Source organism: Pleuronectes platessa, chromosome 4, assembly GCF_947347685.1.
Source record: "Pleuronectes platessa chromosome 4, fPlePla1.1, whole genome shotgun sequence".
Classification (NCBI taxonomy): Eukaryota; Metazoa; Chordata; class Actinopteri; order Pleuronectiformes; family Pleuronectidae; genus Pleuronectes; species Pleuronectes platessa.
The window spans coordinates 8,880,327-8,891,864 of NC_070629.1; the positions used below are offsets into that span (position 1 = coordinate 8,880,327).

Genomic DNA, 11,538 nt, shown 5'->3' on the forward strand with positions numbered 1-11,538 from the left:
ACCATTCACTTTAGGTCCAGACTGGCTTTACTCTGACCACTCGCTATTAGAGAGCGCTTCAGTCAGCTAACAACAGCCACAAAACACAGCTCCTGCATGATCCATCACAGCCGGGACGGAATCGCAACCATTACAGTCTCTGCAAGCATACGTGAAAAACCTCTGTCACTTGTAATAATTAATGGCCATTTCATTTTGACTCAGTGACAGCATACATTTTGAACATGACTTCAACTTTGCATTAAGCACCAAAGATCGTGTTGCAGTCTTTGTGAATTCATGCGCTCCTCAGAGGGTCCTATTTCCCGAGTTGTGAAATAGTTATTCCGACACATGGACAAGTGCACATGTAGACAATATGTGTCTGTTTACGGCGTGTAAACAACAGCTTGACCTCGTTCTAACATTGCCATGATAACAAAGAGCAAAGACAAAGCCAAGCGAGTGAAACATTTGACAAGTTCACATTAAAAGCTACTAATTAAAGTTGATTGAAAAATGATATTCATTGGTTTATAAGTGATGACGTCAGCAACTCATGTTCCAGGATATTTGCCGACTACCTAAGCTATTCTGACTTGAGAAACCATGTGAACGCACAACCTACCTGACCTGACAAACCCATTACACAATATGTACATAAGACCTCTACTATCCTCTTTACTGTTGGTTCTGAAAGTGTAGTAGAAAGAGGGGGTACAGGCTCATACAGTGCCTTGCATAAGTATTCACCCCCCTTGGACTTTCTCCCATTATGTACTGTTACTAACTGGAATTCAAATAGACTTAAATAAACTTTTTCCCGTTTGATCAACAAAACATGCATAGTACTTTGGAGGTGCAAAATACATTTTATTGTGACACAAACAATAATGAGAACAAAAAAGTTGACATCTGCTGGGTGCATAAGTATTCACCCCCCTGTGTCAATACTTGGTAGAACCCCCTTTCGCTGCAATTACAGCTGCAAGTCTTTTGGGGTATGTCTTTACCAGCTTTGCACATCTAGAGATGGAAAGGTTTGTCCATTCTTCTTGGCAAAAAAGATGAAGCTCAGTCAGATTGGATGGAGACCGTCTGTGAACCGCAATCTTCAAGTCTTGCCATAGATTCTCTATTGGATTGAGGTCTGGGCTTTGACTGGGCCATTTTAAGACATTAACATTCTTTAATCCAAACCATTCCTTTGTAGCTCTGGCTGTATGTTTAGGGTCATTGTCCTGCTGGAAGATGAACCTCCGCCCCAGTCTCAAGTCTTTTGCAGACTGCATCAGATTTTCTTCAAAGATGTCCCTGTATTTGGCTCCATCCATCTTTCCCTCTATTCTGACCAGTTTCCCTGTACCTGCTGAAGAGAAGCATCCCCACAGCATGATGCTACCACCACCATGTTTCACTGTTGGGATGGTGTGCTCAGGGTGATGGGCAGTGTTGGGTTTTCGCCACACATAGCGTTTTGCATTGAGGCCAAAAAGTTCAATTTTGGTCTCATCTGACCAGAGCACCTTCTTCCACATGTTTGCTGTGTCTCCCACATGGCTTCTGGCAAACTCCAAACGGGATTTTTTATGGATCCCTTTCAACAATGGCTTTCTTCTTGCCACTCTTCCATAAAGGCCAGATTTGTGGAGTAGACGACTAATAGTTGTCCTGTGGACAGATTCTCCCACCTCAGCTGTGGATCTCTGCAACTCCTCCAGAGTAACCATGGGCCTCCTGGTTGCTTCTCTGATTAATTTTCTCCTTGTCCGACTCTTCAGTTTGGGTGGACGGCCTCCTCTTGGTAGGTTTGCGGTTGTGCCATATTCTTTCCATTTTCTTATGATGGATTTTATGGTGCTCAGAGAGATGTTCAAAGCTCTGGATATTTTTTTATAACCTAACCCTGCTTCATATTTCTCCACAACTTTATCCCTGACCTGTTTGGTGAGCTCCTTGGTCTTCATGATGCTGTTTGTTCAGTAATGATCTCCAACAAACTCTGAGTCTGTCACAGAACAGGTGTATTTATACTGAGATTAAATTGCAGACAGGTGGACCCTATTTACTAATTATGTGACTTGCAAATGTGACTTGTGAATGCAATTGGTCGCACCAGATCTTTGTTAGGGGTTTCACAGTAAAGGGGGTGAATACATATGCACTCAACACTTTTCAGATTTTTATTTGTAATTAATTGTGAAATCCATGTAATATTTCCCCCCACTTCCAAATGATGCACTATTTTGTGTTGGTCCATTACATAAACTCACGATGAAATAAATTTTAATCTGTGGTTATACCATGACAAAATGTAGAAAAGTCCAAAGGGGGTGAATACTTATGCAAGGCACTGTAACTGACAAATGCATCTAAACCGCTTAGAAATTTAGAAAGTCTACTTTCTGTCTAGTGAATGTGTGAAATACTGATCGCCACAGGTTTTTTCTCTCACCTAGCTGCTGATTAGATCTCTTATGAACGCTGTGAGGGCAAGTGCACAATGTGCTTGATTCCAATTGCTCTGACGCTCTGATTAGTTTTTGCTGTTAAGTTTGTTTTTTGTTAATTGTTACTGATTTGTGCGGTTTGGTGACAAAGTGTAACTCCAACAGAGTTACTCCCCAACTTCAGCATGAGCAGAAGTCTAATCAGCTAGGACAGGGGTTCTCAAACTTTTGCAAGCTGGGCCCCCCCAAAGCTGGTTAGGGGTAGTTGGGGCCCCCCCACCCCCCCGCCGCCCGCCACCGCCACCCTCAACCACACCACCATATATAGATAGATAGATAGCATATTGTTATTGATAGGCCTGACATGTCAAGGTTAGGCTATTGTTAGGCCCATACAGACAATTATTATTACTTTTTTAACTATTTATTAAGGCCCGAGCCCTGACAGTTTTCAAATTGAGATGAGTGTCATCACAACAAGATGGAGATAAAAAGTTATTAAAAGATTGATTTTTCGTCACACGTTGTGTCCGTGGCATGGCGTCAAAGTTTGATTAAAAAAAATGATGTTCTGGACCATGAATCCTTTAATGCTGAGCCGTAAACAATCAACTAAACTCCTGCAGTGTCAGTGTTCAAAGATCACAGGAGTATTTATTTCTTGCAAAGGTGACGTATCTCTCTCTCTCTTTCTCTATCTCAGAATTGGACATTTCCCCAAACCGTAAACATTGATGTACGGCGAAGGTTCATCCTTCGCTCATTATTTATTTATTTTTTGGCAAAACGATGCAACGCTTCAAAATGCATCTCTCCTAGCACAAGAGGAGCTGGCTTGGAAGTTAATTCCACCTGCGGCAGATCCTCGTAGGAGGCAGCGCCAAAGGTGATGTCCACCTGCGGCTGATACTCGTAGGAGGCAGCGCCAAAGGTGATGTCCACCTGCGGCTGATCCTCGTAGGAGGCAGCGCCGAGAAAGACCACGGGCTTGGATGGAATACGTCGCCTCTTCTGGTCCTTCTGATCAGCTGGGTTCCATGGCTTCTTTGAGGAGCAGGAAGCCTCCAAGAACACAACCGGTTCAGTGTCACGGGGCCACCGGAACATCTTCCTCTTCTCTCCTAGCACAAGAGGAGCTGGCTTGGAAGGTAATTCCACCTGCGGCCGATCCTCGTAGGAGGCAGCGCCAAAGGTGATGTCCACCTGCGGCAGATCCTCGTAGGAGGCAGCGCCAAAGGTGATGTCCACCTGCGGCTGATCCTCGTAGGAGGCAGCGCCGAGAAAGACCACGGGCTTGGATGGAATGCGTCGCCTCTTCTGGTCCTTCTGATCAGCTGAGTTCCATGGCTTCTTTGAGGAGCAGGAAGCCTCCAAGAACACAACCGGTTCAGTGTCACGGGGCCACCGGAACATCTTCCTCTTCTCTCCTAGCACAAGAGGAGCTGGCTTGGAAGTTAATTCCACCTGCGGCTGATCCTCGTAGGAGGCAGCGCCAAAGGTGATGTCCACCTGCGGCAGATCCTCGTAGGAGGCAGCGCCAAAGGTGATGTCCACCTGCGGCTGATCCTCGTAGGAGGCAGCGCCGAGAAAGACCACGGGCTTGGATAGAATGCGTCGCCTCTTCTGGTCCTTCTGATCAGCTGGGTTCCATGGCTTCTTTGAGGAGCAGGAAGCCTCCAAGAACACAACCGGTTCAGTGTCACGGGGCCACCGGAACATCTTCCTCTTCTCTCCTAGCACAAGAGGAGCTGGCTTGGAAGTTAATTCCACCTGCGGCAGATCCTCGTAGGAGGCAGCGCCAAAGGTGATGTCCACCTGCGGCTGATCCTCGTAGGAGGCAGCGCCGAGAAAGACCACGGGCTTGGATAGAATGCGTCGCCTCTTCTGGTCCTTCTGATCAGCTGGGTTCCATGGCTTCTTTGAGGAGCAGGAAGCCTCCAAGAACACAACCGGTTCAGTGTCACGGGGCCACCGGAACATCTTCCTCTTCTCTCCTAGCACAAGAGGAGCTGGCTTGGAAGTTAATTCCACCTGCGGCAGATCCTCGTAGGAGGCAGCGCCAAAGGTGATGTCCACCTGCGGCTGATCCTTGTAGGAGGCAGCGCCAAAGGTGATGTCCACCTGCGGCTGATCCTCGTAGGAGGCAGCGCCGAGAAAGACCACGGGCTTGGATGGAATACGTCGCCTCTTCTGGTCCTTCTGATCTGCTGGGTTCCATGGCTTCTTTGAGGAGCAGGAAGCCTCCAAGAACACAACCGGTTCAGTGTCACGGGGCCACCGGAACATCTTCCTCTTCTCTCCTAGCACAAGAGGAGCTGGCTTGGAAGTTAATTCCACCTGCGGCAGATCCTCGTAGGAGGCAGCGCCAAAGGTGATGTCCACCTGCGGCAGATCCTCGTAGGAGGCAGCGCCAAAGGTGATGTCCACCTGCGGCTGATCCTCGTAGGAGGCAGCGCCAAAGGTGATGTCCACCTGCGGCTGATCCTCGTAGGAGGCAGCGCCGAGAAACACCACGGGCTTGGATGGAATGCGTCGCCTCTTCTGGTCCCTCTGAGCTGGGTTCCATGGCTTTTTTGAGGAGAAGGAAGCCTCCAAGAACACAACCGGTTCAGTGTCACGGGGCCACCGGAACATCTTCCTCTTCTCTCCCAGCACAAGAGGAGCTGGCTTCGAAGTTAATTCCACGCTTTTCTTTTGTTTTGGGATCATGTTGATTCAAATAAATCGTAGTTGTCTTCAGGGCAAATCCAAAGAAACGAGTTCAGGTGCAAGAAACGAGTTCAGGTGCAACCAGCCAAGTAGTCCGAAGAGAACTGAGTGAAAACTGACAGAAAACTGACGCTTAAGTAACGACAGTCTTCAAAGTTCTGTTGTATCCTTTGATATGAGATTGCTCAGATTAAAGGAAAAACAAGATTGCTCAGATTAAAGGAAAAACAGAACATTGAAGTCAGTCACTTAACCTGACGACTGACTTCAACGTGCTGTTTTTCCTTTGATATGAGATGCTCAGATAAAAGGAAAACAGAACGTTGAAGTCAGTCGTCACTTAACCGTCAGTACGTCAAACTTCACAATGCTGTGATTCTTCTTATTAAAGTTTTAACACATGTAAATGAACTGCACTCTTCGGATCTGTAAAGTGTTTTACATTACAGGTCATCATTCAACCATACATGTACATTCATATTGTGCATTGTGTAACACTCACACCGCAGCTTGGGGCTCGGCGTCATGCATAAGGTCACACAGGGATCGAACCACCGACCTTTGGATTAATAGATGACCAACCTCCTCGCCATACCCAACCCTACTTAAAACTACTGCAAATTGAATATGGTGCTACTTAAAACTGATTTGTTCTCTCTGGCCCATCCAGCAGTTTATTCAAGCATCATCATTAAAACATCCACAAACACACCACAAACCAGCAATGGCAGTGTGGCTACTCCAAGTAATAAACTGCACAATAGGCCTTAGGTAAAGTAAGAAACAAGATTTGTTTTTAAAGTAGTGAGGAGGAGAGATTCCTGTGGCTGGTTAAACACTACTCTTACAGGAAGAGACAGGATACACCTTAAGCAAGATGCCAGGCTCATGACTTTGGACGGATTATGAGATACTTGGGATTATGAAAGGATGCACCCCACTCCTACACATGAACCAGAGCCACAGATTCAGAGACGGTGTTCTGTTTTGTTTTGTCTCTTTTTGAGTTGTATTATGTCTCTTTGTTTGTCTCTTTGTGGTTTTCTTTTAATCGTTGTGGTTTGGCTCAAACACACTTGTATGAATCTATTCACCCTCTGTCTTTTGACCCTGACCAGAGGATATCAGGGCCGTCACAAAGACAACAAGACAATCTATTCTATCCTGTTCTATTATTTTGTAATTGTATTTTGAATATTTATTTATATTTCCTTGCATTCGTAGTAAGTATTACATGTACTTATTATTACTGTTCTGGTTATTATTATTGTTATTATTATTATGATTATGATCAGTAGTAGTAGGCCTGTTAATAGGCTATTAATATTAGCAGCTATGTGAGCCTACATGTTTTCTTATTATAATAATCATAATTATTATCAACATCATTATATTATTATTATTATCATAATAATAACAAGTGTTATTATTTCTATCATTAGGATACTGTTATTATTATGGGCCTCTTGTGATCTTTAGAAAAAATCTTGCAGGTCTATCAATGTGAGACATGAGCCTGCTTTGCCTTGCAAAGGTCCTCAAATCTTGAGGCAATGTTTGACAAACATATCCTTAGGTCATCCTCGATCTGTGAGTGGTTGCGATATTTAGTTTTGAGCACAGTCAGTCTTGAAAAGCCTGCCTCGCACAAATAAGTCGACGCGAAAAGGAGGATCATTTTTAAGGCTATGTTGCAAAGCTGAGGGTATTCCTGCATCCCTGCTACTCAGAATGAAGAAAGAGGGGAGTTGGTAAGCAGATGCTTTAGTCTACTGTCACTCTTCAGCTCAATAAGCTGCTCTTGCATGTCTATTGACAGCTCGTCTGCTGAGCAGAGAAATGGACCCCGAACCCAGGCGAATTTCTACTTTCCATTTACATTTTTCATCAAAATCACAATTTTGATTGTCGGCCAATTTCAAAGTCCCATAACCCTGTTCCCGTGTACTGCAAGAGGAATAATTCCGTGGGCGAGATAATAAATCTGAGGAAACCACCAAATTACTTGAGACTCCACATCACTGAGCTACACATTCACTTTGTTTCAAACATTCTGTTTCTAAATTAAATGTAAATTAACAGCTAGATCAAATCTCTGTGAAGCAACATCCACTTCTAATGTTCACAGACACATGTATTGCATTTTATGATCTAGAGACTAAAATAATGTGGGAAAAACTAAATATTAAATCCCTGGATGTTTCTGCCTTTAAACACCCTGTTGCAATAAATTGCAACTAATATTGCAGAGTATTGCAAACCCAATTAATCCATGCAGACATTTTTCCTCTTGTTTACCACACTACGTTTTCCAGTGTCATGAAGACTTCTGACGTAAACAATAATAAGCTTCAGGCAATTAATGTTTAGACACAGACATATACAGTAGATATCAGCCTTCAAATACATGCATCTGTGAAAAATGCAGAGCTTTTTAACCCTCATCACATTTCACCACCTTCTCTAGAAGTTTCTATCTTGCATGTCTCTCTGACTCAGTCAGGGAAATTTCACAAAAGAGAGCCAGACCAGTATCTGCAGACAGTCCTGAATAAGCTGTGTACCATGTCCGTGGATACAGTGAAGAGATGATGTTCAAACCAGGGACTTGTAATCAGACATTTCCAGTCACAGCCTGCAGATTTGAGGCAAAGCCACAATCTGACAGTAACCACCATCTCCGTTTATATATCCAGATTGCCAACGTGCTGCAGGGCAGACGATAAGGAATGTGTCTTCTTCAGACATCGTACTTCCTAATAAATTAGTTCATCAGAGCATGAACTGCTCCTGAGACTAAAGCTGACCTCAGATCTTGTCAAGTCCATTAGCAAAATTTCATGTTAACCTTTAAGATCTTCAGGTGGTGCTACAAGAGTTTGTTCTATTTTAAAGCCAGGATCAAAACTGCAGCTGTTTTTTTCTCCTGCAACCTTCAAATATATAAACCCCAAATTCTCCAGAAGAATTTTTTTTGTATCACTAATTTGCCTGTTCACTGATGATTATGATAAGATAAGAAAAGGATAACAAAATCCTTCATTAGTCCCACAACAGGGAAATGTATGTATTACAGCAGCATAACGCAAAGTCAAAAAGTAGACATCAGTAAAGTAATAAGTAAGCAAATGGCAGTAAGAGAAACAGAATCTATTGGACACAACAAAGCTGATCTATTATATTGTGTCAGCATACGTCTGATAATTTATGCAGGAAACCAATGCAATTATTTTTGTAGTATTTTCTATCAATTGCATTAATCTAAAGTGTTCTTGTTTTCCCCCGTTACTGGGTGTGTTTCAGCACAATCACAGGTGGTGTGCAGATGCTCGTTCTGTCCAGAGACTGCACTGTTTTTGTGTTGCAAATATTTTGTTTTCCAAAAAGCCACAACCTGGATGTGCCAACACCGTATTATTATTATTACATTACACCACTTCAGATTTGACTGGTCTTTCAGATGAGCAGGATCCTCCAAACTTGTACAACAAAATAAAAGCTGCACTTAGAGTGAAGTATTCATTCTGCTGTGGGCAAGACAGAATTTAAAATATGTTTGTCCATTTTGAGCAGTACAGCATGAGCTACAGTGACACCTTGAAACATGAATTAAACTTCCCATCAGCTTCTGAAAGTAATGTGGCCCTAAGGCACCCTAAGGCAATTAACAAAACAATGAAGTAATGTGGATTCACTTTTTTTCTTTGACAATGCCTTGGCTGCCTGAATGGTTAAAACTCTCAGGTTTCTGTGTGGTCCTGATCGCAAATCCTAGGCAGAGAGCTCTACATCAGAACTGTTTCCTCATTAAACGACCACATTAACTCAAACATATCTGTTTCATGGAGTCCCCTCATTTAATCAGCCGACAAAATCCTGAGCACCTGGCCTAAACGTTCACTACCACATAGGGATATGTGGATCCCTTTCCTGCACCTACAATATTTTTTCTAGGTTTGCTTAGCTGCTTTGTTCCGTACTTCACAACAGCTTGCACATACACAGGTACACTACACCACTGGCCAACACACATAAAACAAATTTGCACTCCAGGGTCTCGCAAGCAGGGTTTCAACATCATGTGAATATACTACTTGCGAATATGCTAATGTGACTGCGCTGTTGTTCCTGTACCCCCCCCCCCCCCCCCCCCCCGCCTCACAGTTCACCTGCATTTGAAGTTCCAGCGCCTGAGCCCCACCCACAGGATTGGTTTCTTAAGTTTGTGGCATCACAAACCCTGGCTGTCAGAATCTGTTTGTTTTTTCAGACTGCAATTTGTTTACTGCAGCGGTAAGGTGGGAAATACTCAGTCATGGGGCTGAAGGCTTATTTCGCTCAAAATGTTTTTTAATAAAAAGGCCACAGGAGGACATGTTACCGGCTCTAGAAAAAGCAATTGTTAAATATACAAATGTAAATTAAATATATTGTCTCATTAATGTCAATGAAGTTGTTTACTGCACAGTTGGGTCATTGCCCAGTATGTGCCACTTCCCTCCTCTAAGTACAGTTGCCACAGTGGATACATAAACTAAATTAAATGTAATGTAACAAGAAGGCTCTAAAAGCAAAAGTGTGTGAGTGAGGGATTTCAGTCGCTTTGATGGATTCAATACCCCTCCCAAGAAAATGCTAATTATTGGCACAAGCTCGCAATTAATTGCTTTAATTGCGTGCGACCATGTCCAGAGACCTTTACAGCGCCAGCTGGGTGTGAGAACCTCATCTGAGGCCTCTTTAATGGCCTGAGCTCAGGTCGTTGCTTTGAGGCACTCAGTCATTCTGGCGGCTGCTCCTCACATGGGACGTGGAACACTGACACAGACCAATTAGACATGTGGGGTGGGCACCTTTTCACAGAGTGGAATTAGCGTTTTTCCAAGTTTTAAAGAACACGTCACAAAAGGAAATTCAACCAAGCTGTGGTATAATAATAACACTTATAACCCAAACAATCAGTCTAGAATCACTGCCACACAGACGTCCCCATTCTCCAAATAAGGCCAGGGACACCGGAAGACTCTCCATGGCAACTCGCTCACAAACAGGCGGGGCAAAGACAATGGACGTGAGGTGATTGACAGATCGTTGCGGTTCGCTTGCCTCTGACCGTCAATTCGCGATGAGCGCTTCCAAGCACACGCGTATATGTGCTGGTTTACACACGTAGCTGGTGCTAAACGCTAAGTATCCCGCTTAATCTCTATGGCACATTTAAAACCACCGACGTGCTTTGAATCACAGGCTTCAACAGCTCCTGATCAATATGCTTCACCTGCGAGCTCCGGTGCGAGCACAGAGCGCGCTTTATTCACCAGCTCCTCCACTGGCGTTGTTATTGTTATTATCATTCTTCTTATTATGAAGCTACATTATTGTCCGGCTGTTACATTCTGTCACACCCTCCCCCCTCCTTCCTCCACCTGAGTTGTGATGGCACAGGCTCAAACTTGGCGTAAATAATCACCGCATGGAAATCCCTCTGTAGAGCAAAGCGCTGCCGTGATATTTACCTCAGGCTCTCCGGTTCATCCTTGTGCCCGCAGACGAGGACTCTCCCCCGGTGTGAGTGTGCGGCGGTGTAGCGGTAGTCCGGTACAACGTTACTGTGTGTGTGCGTAACTTGGCTGCCGCAGGGACACTGGGCTCTTCCACGAGCTCACACTGGATAGTTGTTCGGGCTCGCGCTCCCTCCGGTCCACGCCACGCGCAAAAAAAAACAAAGTATCCTGAAGTGATTTGAATAAAAAAAGTTACCACGTGCACTGAGAGCTGCAGTGGTTGGTTAGTTAGTGGTGGTTACCAGTTAGTGGCTGCTGCTGTGTGAGGGGCAGAGCTGCCTTTATCTCTCTCATCCACCACCACAGAGCGGCTGGATGCTGGCCGTCACACACAAGCGTCTCCGCCCCATCATCAGCACCGGAAGAAACCAGTACAGGATTATATGATTGTTTATCTGGACTATTAGTATATATAATGAAGTATTACTTTAGTTTTGTTCTGATGTGGTTAATATGTAATGCTTGGATGTAGAATAGGTATTATTTTATAAAGGCATTTTGAAATGCCACAAACCTAGGATATGATTTTTATTCACATGAATAAGTCACATTATTTCTATTTTATTTATTTATTGTCTTCCATCCCTTTTGCTGTTTATTCTCAACATATCTATTGTTATAGTAATTTACCGGTAAGGTGCATTGTCAAGTCAGCAAAAACATAAAAGGAAACGTCTGTTTTTTCAAAGTAAAACTTTTCAAAAGAAACAAGAGCAGACTTTAAAGTAATACAAAATAACTTAAACTCAAATCTCTGGGCAGATTTACTCAGTGAGATAGTAGTTTGATCATAAGTTGTTATTGAATCTGGTGCTTCAACCTCATGGCTGCAGTCA

At 43.8% G+C, this 11,538-nt stretch overlaps 1 long non-coding RNA gene across 1 annotated transcript in view; it reads right to left on the bottom strand.

The window, feature by feature from the left end:
* The window catches only part of LOC128438106 (uncharacterized), a 92,357-nt gene extending 81,588 nt beyond the window's left edge, over positions 1-10,769 (bottom strand). The window contains exon 1 of the long non-coding RNA XR_008338287.1: positions 10,655-10,769. This is a non-coding gene — a long non-coding RNA (uncharacterized LOC128438106). The remainder of the gene's footprint in view (positions 1-10,654) is intronic.
* Positions 10,770-11,538: the final 769 nt, after the last annotated feature.